The 18,630-nt window shown below is 43.6% G+C and overlaps 1 protein-coding gene across 1 annotated transcript in view; it reads right to left on the bottom strand.

Moving 5' to 3' along the window:
• The window catches only part of LOC104107220 (cytosolic Fe-S cluster assembly factor NBP35-like), a 51,772-nt gene that overhangs the window by 1,272 nt on the left and 31,870 nt on the right, over positions 1-18,630 (bottom strand). The window lies entirely within an intron of this gene.

The raw sequence follows: 18,630 nt of genomic DNA, 5'->3' as shown, positions 1-18,630 counted from the left end.
GTTTATTTAATTATGCTTGGAGCCGAATCCCTCCACTATAAAAGGGCTTGGTTATCATTTCTGTAGGAGGGTTCTCATGAGACTTACATTGTGATAAAAGTATTATATTCCTCTACAGTAAAGCATCCCTCTTCCAGTTTCTTAGATTAATTCTATTTGTCGAATCATAAGGTTCATTGTTCTTGATAACCTCATCTAGATTGCATTCTCTCCAATCTATATTTACATTTTATTTATCCTTGCATTTTGTATCAAGTTACATCACATATCCTCGGAACTGCGTATAAATTCAACTCTATCCATTTTTCGGGTAAACAGTTTGGCACCCACCGTGGGGCCGAGGATAACAGTGGTCATTTGATACAAATCTAAAAAACACGCCATTGTGCTTTGCACTTATTTCTGAAAATATCTTGAATTTAGGGTCAGCTACGAATAACCACCGATCGAATGGCTTCACTGATCGATTACGAAGCCGGCCTTCAAGATGAAACCAACAACTTGGCACCCGAGGCTCGAATCGAAGTACCCAAAATTCGAGCCGAAATACCACTAGATGTCAATTCACAAATAGCTTTGGAGGCGAACCAGCATTCCAAACCGGAAAAAAGCATTCAGGGCGGTACTCGATCCATAGCCCGAGACACCCAAAACCCAGGGAAAATCGGGGCCAACTTATGTATGATCTTCGAGATGCTAAAAGCCCAACAAGTAGCGATAGCTCAGCTACAGAGCCAAACTCGCGCACAAAGCAGGTCGGTCTCCAATCCACTTCGAGAAGTCGCCCCCAGAACAGAGCCTGCCATAGTGAAATCTAACGAGCAAGAATCGGGGACTACTCCCGAAATTACTAAATTGCTCTAGGAACTCACAAAACGAGTCGAAGCGAAAGACAAGAGGGTGGAAACGTACAATGCCAGGGTCGACCAAATCCCCGGGGCTCCACCAATGATAAAAGGGCTTGATTCGAAAAAATTCACACAAAAGCCTTTTTCGTCGAGTGCGGCACCGAAGCCAATCCCCAAAAAATTCCGTATGCCTGAAATTCCCAAATATAACAGTACGACCGATCCTAACGAACATGTCACCTCTTACGCATGTGCCATAAAAGGCAACGATTTGGAAGACGATGAGATCGAATCCGTGTTGTTCAAAAAGTTCGGGGAGACCCTCTCGAAAAGAGCTATGATCTGGTACCACAATTTACCGTCGAATTCCATCGATTCTTTTGCCATGCTAGCAGATTCATTTGTAAAGGCACATGCTGGTGCCATAAAGGTTGCAACGAGGAAATCAAACCTCTTCAAAGTAAAGCAAGGGCAGGGTGAGATGCTGAGGGAATTCGTATCCCGATTTCAAATGGAACGCGTGGAATTACCCCTAGTCGCAGACGACTGGGCCGTACAAGACTTCGCCCAAGGGTTGAACGGGATAAGTTCGACAGCATCACATCGGCAGATGTGCACAACCGATATCAATCGAAAATTAGGGTCGAGGATGATCAGTCGAGTGCCCCGCACGGACCCGTTCATCAGAACAGGACAATTATTAATCAAAAGCAGATCGACAGAGGACAAAGGTCGAACAAAGACCGATATCGACCATATGTCGCAGATTGGGTGAACATCGGTTCAGCACGCAACGCAGTTCGGAACAATCAAAGGATTGATCGAGGACAAAATTCTCAGGGGCTTATGAGTAAGAGCGGCTTCGATAAATATGCCGATCCTATAGAAGCACCTTGATTATCAGAATATAACTTCAGCGTTGGTGCATCTGCTCTCATGTCGGCCATCAGACGCATCAAAGACACTAAATGGCCTCGACCAATGCAGACCGATCCTGCCCGAAGAAATCCCAATCAAACGTGTGAATATCATGGTACCCATAGCCACAGAACGGAAGATTGCAAGCAACTAAGAGAGGAAATAACTCGCTTATTTAACAAAGGGCACCTTCGGGAGTTTTTGATGATAGGGCAAAGAGCCATTTTAGAAGTAGGGATTTCGGCAAACAAAATGAGCAAGAAGAACCGCAACACGTCATCCACATGATCATCGGCGGCATCGATACCCGTCGGGTACCAATGCTTAAATGCACTAAAACATCGATGGTAAGGGAAAAGCGATCTCGGACTCAAGATTACGCACCCATGGGGACTCTATCCTTTGATGATGAAAATGCAGATGGGGGTCGTCCAACCTCACAACGACACACTGGTAATATCTGTACTCGTGAATAAAACTAAAATTAAGCGTGTGTTAATCGATCCAGGTAGCTCTGCCAACATCATCCGATTGAAGGTAGTGGAGCAGCTCAGCCTACAGGATCAGATCGTACCCGCAACTTTGGTCCTAAACGGGGTCAATATGGTATGCGAAACCACCAAAGGTGAGATAGTCCTACCAATAAACGTGGTCGAAACCATCCAGGAAATAAAGTTTCACGTGATCGAACGCGATATAAGATATAACGCCCTTTTGGGAAGGCCAAGGATCCACAACATGAGAGTTGTGCCTTCGACCCTACACCAGGCCCTGAAATTCCCAATGTCGGGAGATGTCAAAATGGTGTACGGAGAATAACCAGCCGCGAAAGAAATATTCATCGTCGACGAAGCTAAACCAGTGTCCTCACTTTCGCCGATAAAAAGATCGGGTCCGTAAGGAGAACGAGATACCAAATAGCAATCACAGACATCGGCTTCAACCCAGCCAGATAACCAGAAAATCGAAGAGGATGGAGATCAAAGGGTCCCTCGATCTTTCGTGATTCCCGATGACTCTGACGCCACAAAATCGACGATCGAGGAGCTAGAGAAAGTCATATTAATCAAGCACTGGCCGGAGCGAAAGGTATACTTGGGAAGGGGGTTGAGCCCTGAACTCAAGAAGAAACTCGTTCAATTTCTTATCGATAACATCGATTGTTTTGCCTGGTTCCATTTAGATATAACAGGGATCCCGCCGGACATAATGATGCATCAGCTAAGTTTGGACCCCAGGTTCAGACCGGTGAAGCAAAAGAGAAGACCCCAGTCCGATAGAAAGCACACATTCATAAAGGACGAGGTAACCAAGCTTCTCAAAGTAGGGTCCATTCGGGAGGTGAAATATCCCGAATGGTTAGCCAACGTAGTTGTAGTCCCTAAAAAAGGGGACAAACTTAGAATGTGCGTGGACTATAAGGATTTGAACAAAGCATGCCCCAAAGATTCCTTTCCGCTGCCCAATATCGATCGCATAATCGATGCCACGGCCGGCCACGAGATCCTCACTTTTCTCTATGCCTATTCCGGGTATAATCAAATCCAGATGAACCCGGAGGACCAGGAAAAAACTTCATTTGTCAAAAAATATGGAACGTATTGTTATAATGTGATGCCCTTCCGGCTAAAAAACACAGGGGCTACTTACCAACGCCTAGTAAATAAAATGTTCGAAGAACAAATTGGAAAATCAATGGAAGTTTATATTGATGACATGTTAGTTAAGTCCCTGCGCGCAGAGGAGCATTTAATTCATTTGCAGGAAACGTTCGATATTTTAAGGAAATACAACATGAAGCTCAACCCCGAGAAATGTGCTTTCGGGGTCGGTTCGGGCAAGTTCCTCGGCTTCATGGTGTCACATCGGGGAATAGAGATTAACCCCGATAAAATCAAGGCCATCGAAGACATCGTCATTGTGGACAGCGTGAAGGCCGTACAAAGGCTAACGGGTCGGATTGCTACCTTAAGCCGGTTCATCTCAAGATCATCTGATCGAAGTCATAAATTTTTCTCTCTACTCAAAAAGAAGAACGATTTTTCTTGGACCCCGGAGTGCCAACAAGCATTAGAAGAACTAAAGCAATATCTATCAAGCGCACCACTGCTTCACACTCCAAAAACTGACGAGAAACTTTATTTGTACTTGGCAGCATCGAAAGTCGCCGTGAGCAGTGTCCTAGTTCGAGAAGAGCAAGGTATGCAATTCCCCATTTATTATACGACTCGAACCTTAGGAGAGGCGAAAACTAGATATCCGCTCCTAGAAATATTGGTGCTTGCACTGATAAGCGTCTCAAGAAAGTTAAGGTCGTAGTTTCAATGCCATCCCATATGTGTATTGTCCACTTACCCACTTCGTAATATTTTGCACAAACCCGAGTTATCAAGCCGACTGGCCAAATGGGCCGTCGAACTCAGTGGGTACGATATCGAATATCAACCCCACACGGCCATCAAGTCTCAAATTTTAGCAGACTTCGTGGCCAATTTCACACCAGCCCTCGTACCCGAAGTTGAAAAGGAACTATTGAAATCAGGTGCATCATCAGGGGTATGGATCCTTTTTACAGACGGGGCTTCGAACGTAAAAGGGTTCGGGCTGGGCATAGTTTTGAAACCACCCATGGGTAGCACTATTAGGTAGTCTATTAAAACTGTCAGGTTGACTAACAACGAGGCCGAGTATGAAGCCATGATTGCAGGTCTCGAGTTAGCTAGAAACTTGGGAGCAGAAGTCATTGAAGCCAACTGCGACTCCTTGCTGGTGGTGAGTCAAGTAAACAAAACCTTCGAAGTTCGAAAAGGTAGAATGCAAAAGTATTTAGATAAACTGCTTATCACTTTGCGCCGTTTCAAACAATGGACTTTATGGCATGTACCACGGGAACAGAATAATGAGGACGATGCGCTTGCAAATTTGGGGTCATTGGTCGAGGTAGATGATACGGGCTCGAGGAATGTTGTTCAACTTTCAAGATCAGTAATCGAAGAAGGTCACGCCGAAATAAATTATACAAGCTTAACCTGTGATTAGAGAAACAAGTATATTGAATACTTGAAAAGCGGCAAACTCCCATTGGACCCTAAAGATTCAAGAACCCTACGGACCAAAGCTGCTCGATTCACGTTGGCTTCGGACGGAATGCTTTACCGAAGAACGTTTGATGGACCATTGGCGGTATGCTTGGGTCCGGGGGATGTCGATTACGTCCTACGGGAAGTGCATGAGGGTACTTGCGGGAATCACTCTAGAGCCGATACATTAGTCTGAAAACTAATTACAGCAAGGTATTATTGGATCGATATGGGCAAAGATATGAAGGAATTTGTTCGTAAATGTGACAAATGTCAAAGGTTCGCACCGATGATCCACCAGCCCAGAGAGCAACTCCACTCAGTCCTATCCCCATGGCCATTCATGAAATGGGGAATGGATATCGTCGGCCCTCTGCCATCGACCCCAGGTAAAGCCAAATTCATTTTGTTTATGACTAACTATTTTTCTAAATGGGTTGAAGCGCAGGCGTTCGAGAAAATAAGAGAGAAAGAAGTTATAGACTTTATTTGGGATCATATCACATGCCGGTTCGGGATACCTGCCGAAATAGTATGTGACAATGGAAAGCAATTCATCGGCGGCAAAGTAACAAGATTCCTCGAAGACCATAAGATAAGAAGGATATTGTCGACGCCATACCACCCAAGTGGGAATAGGCAGGACGAATCAACAAACAAAACTGTCATTCAAAACTTAAAGAAGAGGTTGAAAGACGCTAAAGGGAGATGGAGAGTAATCCTGCCCGACGTCCTTTGGGCATATCGGACAACGTCAAAATCCAGTACGGGGGCGACCCCGTTCTCCTTAGTATATGTATCCGAAGCATTGATACCAGTCGAGGTTGGTGAACCCAGTGCCAAATTACGATTCGCGATGGAAGAATCAAATAACGAGGCTATGAATACAAGCCTCGAACTATCGAACGGAAGACGAGAAGCTACTCTCGTCCGAATGGCCGCACAAAAACATCGAATTGAAAGATATTATAATCGAAGAACCAAGCTCCGCCATTTCAAGCCTGGAGACTTAGTGTTGAGAAAAATTACCATCACTACCCAAAATCCGAATGAAGGGAAGCTAGGACCGAATTGGGAAGGACCATATCAGGTACTCGAGGGCATCGGAAAGGGGTCGTACAGGATCGGCGTTATAAACAGCAAACAGCTATCAAGTAGCTAGAATGTATCACATCTAAAAAGGTACTACTGTTAAGGTACAACCTTTCCATATTCGTTTATATCTCGAAACTGACCCCTGCAGAAGTCTGAACAAGGGACGGATCTCTCGCTAGAAAGCACGCGTTGCACTCTTTTCCCCTTAGACCAGTTTTATCCCAAATGGGTTTTTTGGCAAGGTTTTTAATGAGGCAAACATTGGTCGTGCAACATTTATGAAAATATCCGAGGTCCCACAAGAAAGTTATTTCACAACAACAGGGTCCCAATAGGAAAAACTGTAAAGAGTCAAATGGTCGAAGCGAACCATGCTCATATAGATTGGCCCGAGCCCAGGCGTGTAATAACGTGCGAAGAGATTTCTCTTTTTTATCGGCGTCTTATATCCAATGAAAATTACTCTATTTTGAGATTTATTGTGCAATCAGAATTAAGATACAACTCGACCATTATGCCTATGGGCTACATTACTTCGAGTTCAAATCATTCACTCGACCAAGCCTACGGGCTATTTTTATTTCGAGTTCGAGCAAACACTCACTCGACCATTAAGCCTATGGGCTACATTACTTCGAGTTCGAATCATTCACTCGACCAAGCCTACGGGCTATTTTTATTTCGAGTTTGAGCAAACACTCACTCGACCATTAAGCCTACGTGCTACATTACTTCGAGTTCGAATCATTCACTCGACCAAGCCTACGGACTATTTTTATTTTGAGTTCGAGCAAACACTCACTCGACCATTAAGCCTACGGGCTACAATACTTCGAGGTCGTATCATTCACTCGAACAAGCTTACGGGCTACATTACTTCGACTTCAAATCATTCGCTCAACCAAGCCTACAGGCTATTTTTATTTCGATTTCGAGCGAACACTCACTCGACCATTAAGCCTACGGGCTACATTACTTCGAGTTCGAACCATTTACTCGACAAAGCCTATGAGCTATTTTTATTTCGATTTTGAGCGAACACTCACTCGACCATTAAGCCTACGGGTTACATTATTTCGAGTTCGAATCATTCACTCGACCAAATCTACGGGCTATTTTTATTTCGAGTTCCAGCAAACACTCACTCGACCATTATGCCTACGGGCCACATCACTTCGAGTTCGCATCATTCACTCGACTAAGCCTACGGGTTATTTTTATTTCGAGTTCGAGCAAACACTCACTCGACCATTAAGCCTACGGGCTACATTACTTCGAGTTCGAATCATTCACTCGACCAAGCCTACGGGCTATTTTTATTTCGAGTTCGAGCAAACACTCACTCGACCATTAAGCCTACGGGCTACATTACTTCGAGTTCGAATCATTCACTCGACCAAGCCTACGGGCTATTTTTATTTCGAGTTCGAGCAGACACTCACTCGACCATTAAGCCTACGTGCTACATTACTTCGAGTTCGAATCATTCACTCGACCAAGGCTATGAACTATTTTTATTTTGAGTTCGAGCAAACACTCACTCGACCATTAAGCCTACGGGCTACAATACTTCGAGGTCGAATCATTCACTCGACCAAGCTTACGGGCTACATTACTTCGAGTTAAATCATTCGCTCAACCAAGCCTACGGGCTATTTTTATTTCGAGTTCGAGCGAACACTCACTCGACCATTAAGTCTACGGGCTACATTACTTCGAGTTCGAACCATTCACTCGACCAAGCCTATGGGCTATTTTTATTTCGAGTTCGAGCGAACACTCACTCGACCATTAAGCCTACGGGCTACATTACTTTGAGTTCGAATCACTCACTCGACCAATCCTACAGGCTATTTCTATTTCTAGTTCGAGCAAACACTCACTCAACCATTAAACCTACGGGCTACATTACTTCGAGTTCGCATCATTCACTCGACTAAGCCTACGGGCTATTTTTATTTCGAGTTCGAGCAAACACTCACTCGACCATTAATCCTACGGGCTATATTACTTCGAGTTCGAATCATTCACTCGATCAAGCCTACGGGCTATTTTTATTTCGAGTTCGAGCAAACACTCACTCGACCATTAAGCCTACGGGCTACATTACTTCGAGTTTGAATCATTCACTCGACCAAGCCTACGGGATATTTGTATTTCGAATTCGATCAAACACTCACTCGGCCATTAACCCTACGTGCTACATTACTCCGAGTTCGAATCATTCACTCGACCAAGCCTACGAGCTATTTTTATTTCGAGTTCGAGCGAACACTCACTCGACCATTAAGCCTACGGGCTACATTACTTCGAGTTCGCATCATCCACTCAACTAAGCCTACGAGCTATTTTTATTTCGAGTTCGAGAAAACACTCATTCGACCATTAAGCCTACGGGCTACATTACTTCGAGTTCGAATCATTCACTCGACAAGCCTACGGGCTATTTTTATTTCGAGTTCGAGCAAACACTCAATCGACCATTAAGCCTACGGGCTACATTACTTTGAGTTCGAATCATTCACTCGACCAAGCCTACAGGCTATTTTTATTTCGAGTTTGAGCAAACACTCACTCGACCATTAAGCCTACGTGCTACATTACTTCGAGTTCGAATCATTCACTCGACCAAGCCTACGGACTATTTTTATTTTGAGTTTGAGCAAACACTCACTCGACCATTAAGCCTACGGGCTACAATACTTCGAGGTCGTATCATTCACTCGAACAAGCTTACGTGCTACATTACTTCGACTTCAAATCATTCGCTCAACCAAGCCTACAGGCTATTTTTATTTCGAGTTCGAGCGAACACTCACTCGACCATTAAGCCTACGAGCTACATTACTTCGAGTTCGAACCATTTACTCGACAAAGCCTATGAGCTATTTTTATTTCGATTTTGAGCGAACACTCACTCGACCATTAAGCCTACGGGCTACATTACTTCGAGTTCGAATCATTCACTCGACCAAGCCTACAGGCTATTTTTATTTCGAGTTCGGGCAAACACTCACTCTATCATTAAGCCTATGGGCTACATTACTTCGAGTTCGAATCATTCACTCGACCAAGCCTACGGGCTATTTTTATTTCGAGTTCGAGTAAAAACTCACTCGACCATTAAGCCTATGGGCTACATTACTTCGAGTTTGAATCATTCACTCAACCAAGCCTAAGAGATATTTTTATTTTGAGTTCGATCTAACACTCACTCGACCATTAACCTTATGTGCTACATTACTTCGAGTTAGAATCATTCACTCGACCATGCCTACGAGCTATTTGTATTTCGAGTTCGAGCATACACTCACTCGACCATTAAGCCTACGAGCTACATTACTTCGAGGCCGAATCATTCAATCGACCAAGCATATGGGCTACATTACTTCGACTTCAAATCATTTGCTCAACCAAGCCTTCGGGCTTTTTTTATTTCGAGTTCGAGCGAACACTCACTCGACCATTAAGCCTACGGGCTACATTACTTCGAGTTCAAACCATTCACTCGACAAAGCCTACGGGCTATTTTTATTTCGATTTTGAGAGAAAACTCACTCGACCATTAAGCCTACGGGATACATTACTTCGAGTTCGAATAATTCACTCGACCAAGCCTATGGGCTATTTTTATTTCGAGTTCGGGCGAACACTCACTTCTCCATTAAGCCTATGAGCTACATTACTTCGAGTTCAAATCATTCACTCGACCAAGCCTACGGGCTATTTTTATTTCTAGTTCGATCAAACACTTACTCAACCATTACACCTATGGGCTACATTACTTCGAGTTCGCATCATTCACTCGACTAAGCCTACGGGCTATTTTTATTTCGAGTTCGAGCAAACACTCACTCGACCATTAAGCCTACGGGCTATATTACTTCGAGTTCGAATCATTCATTCGACCAAGCCTACGGGCTATTTTTATTTCGAGTTCGAGCAAACACTCACTCGGCCATTAAGCCTATGGGCTACATTACTTCGAGTTTGAATCATTCGCTCGACCAAGCCTACGGGATATTTTTATTTCGAGTTCGAGCAAACACTCACTCGACCATTAACACTATGTGCTACATTACTTCGAGTTCGAATCATTCACTCGACCAAGCCTACGAGCTATTTGTATTTCGAGTTCGAGCAAACACTCACTCGACCATTAAGCCTACGGGCTATATTACTTCGAGTTCGAATCATTCACTCGAGCAAGCATACGGGCTACATTACTTCGAGTTCAAATCATTCGCTCGATCAGCCTATGGGCTATTTTTATTTCAAGTTCGAGCGAACACTCACTCGACCATTAAGCCTATGGGCTACATTACTTCGAGTTCGAACCATTCACTCGACCAAGCCTATGGGCTATATTTATTTCGAGTTCGATCGAACACTCACTCGACCATTAAGCCTACGGGCTTCATTGCTTCGAGTTCGAATCATTCACTCGACCATTTCACCTACGGGATATATTACTTCGAGTTTGAATCATTCACTCGACCAAGCCTACAGGCTATTTTCATTTCGAGTTCTAGCAAACACTAAGTCGACCATTAAACCTACGGGCTACATTACTTCGAGTTCGAATCATTCACTCGACCAAGCCTACGGGCTATTTTTATTTCGAGTTCGAGCAAACACTCACTCGACCATTAAGCCTACGGGCTACATTACTTCGAGTTCGAATAATTCACTCGACCAAGCCTACGGGCTATTTTTATTTCTAGTTTGAGAAGACACTCACTCGACCATTAAGCCTACGTGCTACATTATATCGAGTTCGATTCATTCACTCGACCAAGCCTACGGGCTATTTTTATTTCGAGTTCAAGCAAACACTCACTCGACCATTAAGCCAACGGGATACATTACTTCGAGTTCGAATAATTCACTTGACCATGCATACGGGCTATTTTTATTTCGAGTTCAAGCAAACACTCACTCGACCATTAAGCCTACGGGATACATTACTTCGAGGTCGAATCATTCACTCGACCAAGCTTACGGGCTACATTACTTCGAGTTCAAATCATTCGCTCGACCAACCCTATGGGCTATTTTTATTTCGAGTTCGAGCGAACACTCACTCGACCATTAAGCCTACGGGCTACATTACTTCGAGTTCGAATCATTCACTCGACTAAGCCTACTGGCTATTTTAATTTCGAGTTCAAGCAAACACTCACTCGACCATTACACCTACGGGCTACATTACTTCGAGTTCGCATCATTCACTCGACTAAGCCTACGGGCTATTTTTATTTAGAGTTCGAGCAAACACTCATTCGACAATTAAGCCTATGGGCTTCATTGCTTCGAGTTTGAATCATTCACTCGACCAAGCATACGGGCTATTTTTATTTCGAGTTCGAGGAAAAACTCACTCGACCATTAAGCCTACGTGCTACATTACTTCGAGTTCGAATCATACACTCGACCAAGCCTACGGGCTATTTTTATTTCTAGTTCGAGCAAACACTCAATCGACAATTATGCCTACGGGCTACATTACTTTGAGGTTGAATCATTCACTCGACCAAGCTTACGGGCTACATTACTTCGAGTTTGAATCATTCACTCGACCAAGCCTATGGGCTATTTTTATTTTGAGTTCGAGCAAACACTCACTCGACCATTAATCCTATGTGCTACATTACTTCGAGTTCGAATCATTCACTCGACCAAGCCTACGAGCTATTTTTATTTCAAGTTTGAGCAAACACACACTCGACCATTAAGCCTACGGGCTACATTACTTCGAGTTCGAATCATTCACTCGACCAAGCTTACGGGCTACATTACTCCGAGTTCAAAGCATTCGCTCGACCAAGCCTACGGGCTATTTTTATTTCGAGTTCGAGCAAACACTCACTCGACCATTAAGCCTACGGGCTACATTACTTTGAGGTTGAATCATTCACTCGACCAAGCTTACGGGCTACATTACTTAAGCCTTCGGGCTATTTTTATTTCGAGTTCAAGCAAACACTCACTCGACCATTAAGCCTACGGGTTACATTACTTCGAATTAGAATCATTCACTCGACCAAGCCTACGGGCTATTTTTATTTCGAGTTCGAGAAAACACTCACTCGACCATTAAGCCTACGTGCTACATTACTTCGAGTTCGAATCATTCCCTCGACCAAGCCTACGGGCTATTTTTATTTCGAGTTCAAGCAAACACTCACTCGACCATTACACCTACGGGCTACATTACTTCGAGTTCGAATCATTCACTCGACCAAGCTTACGTGCTACATTACTTCGAGTTCAAAGCATTCGCTCGACCAAGCCTACAGGCTATTTTTATTTCGAGTTCAAGCGAACATTCACTCGACCATTAAGCCTACGTGCTACATTACTTCGAGTTCGAATCATACACTCGACCAATCCTACGGGCTATTTTTATTTCGAGTTCGAGCAAACACCCACTCGACCATTACACCTACGGGCTACATTACTTTGAGTTTGCATAATTCACTCGACTAAGCCTACGAGCTATTTTTATTTCGCGTTCGAGAAAACACTCACTCGACCATTAAGCCTACGGGCTACATTACTTCGAATTAGAATCATTCACTCGACCAAGCCTATGGGCTAGTTTTATTTTGAGTTCAAGCCAACACTCACTCGACCATTACACCTACGGGCTATTTTTATTTCGAGTTCGAGCAAACACTCACTCGACCATTAAGCCTATGTGCTACATTACTTCGAGTTCGAATCATTCACACGACCAAGCCTATGAGCTATTTTTGTTTCAAGTTTGAGCAAACACACACTCGACCATTAAGCCTACGGGCTACATTACTTCGAGTTCGAATCATTCACTCGACCAAGCTTACGGGCTACATTACTCCGAGTTCAAATCATTCGCTCGACCAAGCCTACGGGCTATTTTTATTTCGAGTTCGAGCAAACACTCACTCGACCATTAAGCCTACGGGCTACATTACTTTGAGGTTGAATCAATCACTCGACCAAGCTTACGGGCAACATTACTTCGAGTTTGAATCATTCACTCGACCAAGCCTGTGGTTATTTTTATTTCGAGTTCGAGCAAACACTCACTCGACCATTAAGCCTACGTGCTACATTACTTCGAGTTCGAATCATTCACTCGACCAAGCCTATGAGCTATTTTTATTTCAAGTTTGAGCAAACACACACTCGACCATTAAGCCTACGGGCTACATTACTTCGAGTTCGAATCATTCACTCGACCAAGCTTACGGGCTACATTACTCCGAGTTCAAAGCATTCGCTCGACCAAGCCTACGGGCTATTTTTATTTCGAGTTCGAGCAAACACTCACTCGACCATTAAGCCTACGGGCTACATTACTTTGAGGTTGAATCATTCACTCGACCAAGCTTACGGGCTACATTTATATTTCAAGTTTGAGCAAACACTCACTCGACCATTAAGCCTACGGACTACATTACTTCGAGTTTGAATCATTCAGTTGACCAAGCTTACGGGCTATATTACTTTGAGTTCAAAGCATTCGCTCGACCAAGCCTACAGTCTATTTTTATTTCTAGCTCGAGTGAACACTCACTCGACCATTAAACCTACGAGCTACATTACTTTGAGTTCGAATAATTCACTCAACCAAGCCTATGGGCTATTTTTATTTCGAGTTCGAGCAAACACTCACTCGACCATTACACCTACGGGCTTCATTACTTTGAGTTTGCATAATTCACTCGACTAAGACTACGGGCTATTTTTATTTCGAGTTCGAGCAAACACTCACTCGACCATTAAGCCTACGGGCTACATTACTTCGAGTTCGAATCATTCACTCGACCAAGCCTACGGGCTATTTTTATTTCGAGTTCGAGCAAACACTCACTCGACCATTAAGCCTACGGGCTACATTACTTCGAGTTCGAATCATTCACTCGACCAAGCCTACGGGCTATTTTTATTTCGAGTTCGAGCAGACACTCACTCGACCATTAAGCCTACGTGCTACATTACTTCGAGTTCGAATCATTCACTCGACCAAGGCTATGAACTATTTTTATTTTGAGTTCGAGCAAACACTCACTCGACCATTAAGCCTACGGGCTGCAATACTTCGAGGTCGAATCATTCACTCGACCAAGCTTACGGGTTACATTACTTCGAGTTAAATCATTCGCTCAACCAAGCCTACGGGCTATTTTTATTTCGAGTTCGAGCGAACACTCACTCGACCATTAAGTCTACGGGCTACATTACTTCGAGTTCGAACCATTCACTCGACCAAGCCTATGGGCTATTTTTATTTCGAGTTCGAGCGAACACTCACTCGACCATTAAGCCTGCGGGCTACATTACTTCGAGTTCGAATCACTCACTCGACCAATCCTACAGGCTATTTCTATTTCTAGTTCGAGCAAACACTCACTCAACCATTAAACCTACGGGCTACATTACTTCGAGTTCGCATCATTCACTCGACTAAGCCTACGGGCTATTTTTATTTCGAGTTCGAGCAAACACTCACTCGACCATTAATCCTACGGGCTATATTACTTCGAGTTCGAATCATTAACTCGATCAAGCCTACGGGCTATTTTTATTTCGAGTTCGAGCAAACACTCACTCGACCATTAAGCCTACGGGCTACATTACTTCGAGTTTGAATCATTCACTCGACCAAGCCTACGGGATATTTGTATTTCGAATTCGATCAAACACTCACTCGGCCATTAACCCTACGTGCTACATTACTCCAAGTTCGAATCATTCACTCGACCAAGCCTACGAGCTATTTTTATTTCGAGTTCGAGCGAACACTCACTCGACCATTAAGCCTACGGGCTACATTACTTCGAGTTCGCATCATCCACTCAACTAAGCCTACGAGCTATTTTTATTTCGAGTTCGAGAAAACACTCATTCGACCATTAAGCCTACGGGCTACATTACTTCGAGTTCGAATCATTCACTCGACCAAGCCTACGGGCTATTTTTATTTCGAGTTCGAGCAAACACTCAATCGACCATTAAGCCTATGGGCTACATTACTTTGAGTTCGAATCATTCACTCGACCAAGCCTACAGGCTATTTTTATTTCGAGTTTGAGCAAACACTCACTCGACCATTAAGCCTACGTGCTACATTACTTCGAGTTCGAATCATTCACTCGACCAAGCCTACGGACTATTTTTATTTTGAGTTCGAGCAAACACTCACTCGACCATTAAGCCTACGGGCTACAATACTTCGAGGTCGTATCATTCACTCGAACAAGCTTACGTGCTACATTACTTCGACTTCAAATCATTCGCTCAACCAAGCCTACAGGCTATTTTTATTTCGAGTTCGAGCGAACACTCACTCGACCATTAAGCCTACGGGCTACATTACTTCGAGTTCGAACCATTTACTCGACAAAGCCTATGAGCTATTTTTATTTCGATTTTGAGCGAACACTCACTCGACCATTAAGCCTACGGGCTACATTACTTCGAGTTCGAATCATTCACTCGACCAAGCCTACAGGCTATTTTTATTTCGAGTTCGGGCAAACACTCACTCTATCATTAAGCCTATGGGCTACATTACTTCGAGTTCGAATCATTCACTCGACCAAGCCTACGGGCTATTTTTATTTCGAGTTCGAGTAAAAACTCACTCGACCATTAAGCCTATGGGCTACATTACTTCGAGTTTGAATCATTGACTCAACCAAGCCTAAGAGATATTTTTATTTTGAGTTCGATCTAACACTCACTCGACCATTAACCTTATGTGCTACATTACTTCGAGTTCGAATCATTCACTCGACCATGCCTACGAGCTATTTGTATTTCGAGTTCGAGCATACACTCACTCGACCATTAAGCCTACGAGCTACATTACTTCGAGGCCGAATCATTCAATCGACCAAGCATATGGGCTACATTACTTCGACTTCAAATCATTTGCTTAACCAAGCCTACGGGCTTTTTTTATTTCGAGTTCGAGCGAACACTCACTCGACCATTAAGCCTACGGGCTACATTACTTCGAGTTCAAACCATTCACTCGACAAAGCCTACGGGCTATTTTTATTTCGATTTTGAGAGAAAACTCACTCGACCATTAAGCCTACGGGATACATTACTTCGAGTTCGAATAATTCACTCGACCAAGCCTATGGGCTATTTTTATTTCGAGTTCGGGCGAACACTCACTTCTCCATTAAGCCTATGAGCTACATTACTTCGAGTTCAAATCATTCACTCGACCAAGCCTACGGGCTATTTTTATTTCTAGTTCGATCAAACACTTACTCAACCATTACACCTATGGGCTACATTACTTCGAGTTCGCATCATTCACTCGACTAAGCCTACGGGCTATTTTTATTTCGAGTTCGAGCAAACACTCACTCGACCATTAAGCCTACGGGCTATATTACTTCGAGTTCGAATCATTCATTCGACCAAGCCTACGGGATATTTTTATTTCGAGTTCGAGCAAACACTCACTCGGCCATTAAGCCTATGGGCTACATTACTTCGAGTTTGAATCATTCGCTCGACCAAGCCTACGGGATATTTTTATTTCGAGTTCGAGCAAACACTCACTCGACCATTAACACTATGTGCTACATTACTTCGAGTTCGAATCATTCACTCGACCAAGCCTACGAGCTATTTGTGTTTCGAGTTCGAGCAAACACTCACTCGACCATTAAGCCTACGGGCTATATTACTTCGAGTTCGAATCATTCACTCGAGCAAGCATACGGGCTACATTACTTCGAGTTCAAATCATTCGCTCGATCAGCCTATGGGCTATTTTTATTTCAAGTTCGAGCGAACACTCACTCGACCATTAAGCCTATGGGCTACATTACTTCGAGTTCGAACCATTCACTCGACCAAGCCTATGGGCTATATTTATTTCGAGTTCGATCGAACACTCACTCGACCATTAAGCCTACGGGCTTCATTGCTTCGAGTTCGAATCATTCACTCGACCATTTCACCTACGGGATATATTACTTCGAGTTTGAATCATTCACTCGACCAAGCCTACAGGCTATTTTCATTTCGAGTTCGAGCAAACACTAAGTCGACCATTAAACCTACGGGCTACATTACTTTGAGTTCGAATCATTCACTCGACCAAGCCTACGGGCTATTTTTATTTCGAGTTCGAGCAAACACTCACTCGACCATTAAGCCTACGGGCTACATTACTTCGAGTTCGAATAATTCACTCGACCAAGCCTACGGGCTATTTTTATTTCTAGTTTGAGAAGACACTCACTCGACCATTAAGCCTACGTGCTACATTATATCGAGTTCGATTCATTCACTCGACCAAGCCTACGGGCTATTTTTATTTCGAGTTCAAGCAAACACTCACTCGACCATTAAGCCAACGGGATACATTACTTCGAGTTCGAATAATTCACTTGACCATGCATACGGGCTATTTTTATTTCGAGTTCAAGCAAACACTCACTCGACCATTAAGCCTACGGGATACATTACTTCGAGGTCGAATCATTCACTCGACCAAGCTTACGGGCTACATTACTTCGAGTTCAAATCATTCGCTCGACCAACCCTATGGGCTATTTTTATTTCGAGTTCGAGCGAACACTCACTCGACCATTAAGCCTACGGGCTACATTACTTCGAGTTCGAATCATTCACTCGACTAAGCCTACTGGCTATTTTAATTTCGAGTTCAAGCAAACACTCACTCGACCATTACACCTACGGGCTACATTACTTCGAGTTCGCATCATTCACTCGACTAAGCCTACGGGCTATTTTTATTTAGAGTTCGAGCAAACACTCATTCGACAATTAAGCCTATGGGCTTCATTGCTTCGAGTTTGAATCATTCACTCGACCAAGCATACGGGCTATTTTTATTTCGAGTTCGAGCAAAAACTCACTCGACCATTAAGCCTACGTGCTACATTACTTCGAGTTCGAATCATACACTCGACCAAGCCTACGGGCTATTTTTATTTCTAGTTCGAGAAAACACTCAATCGACAATTATGCCTACGGGCTACATTACTTTGAGGTTGAATCATTCACTCGACCAAGCTTACGGGCTACATTACTTCGAGTTTGAATCATTCACTCGACCAAGCCTATGGGCTATTTTTATTTTGAGTTCGAGCAAACACTCACTCGACCATTAATCCTATGTGCTACATTACTTCGAGTTCGAATCATTCACTCGACCAAGCCTACGAGCTATTTTTATTTCAAGTTTGAGCAAACACACACTCGACCATTAAGCCTACGGGCTACATTACTTCGAGTTCGAATCATTCACTCGACCAAGCTTACGGGCTACATTACTCCGAGTTCAAAGCATTCGCTCGACCAAGCCTACGGGCTATTTTTATTTCGAGTTCGAGCAAACACTCACTCGACCATTAAGCCTACGGGCTACATTACTTTGAGGTTGAATCATTCACTCGACCAAGCTTACGGGCTACATTACTTAAGCCTTCGGGCTATTTTTATTTCGAGTTCAAGCAAACTCTCACTCGACCATTAAGCCTACTGGTTACATTACTTCGAATTAGAATCATTCACTCGACCAAGCCTACGGGCTATTTTTATTTCGAGTTCGAGAAAACACTCACTCGACCATTAAGCCTACGTGCTACATTACTTCGAGTTTGAATCATTCCCTCGACCAAGCCTACGGGCTATTTTTATTTCGAGTT

This window comes from Nicotiana tomentosiformis, chromosome 12 (assembly GCF_000390325.3).
Source record: "Nicotiana tomentosiformis chromosome 12, ASM39032v3, whole genome shotgun sequence".
Taxonomy (NCBI): domain Eukaryota; kingdom Viridiplantae; phylum Streptophyta; class Magnoliopsida; order Solanales; family Solanaceae; genus Nicotiana; species Nicotiana tomentosiformis.
This window is presented reverse-complemented; position numbering and strand designations above follow the sequence as displayed.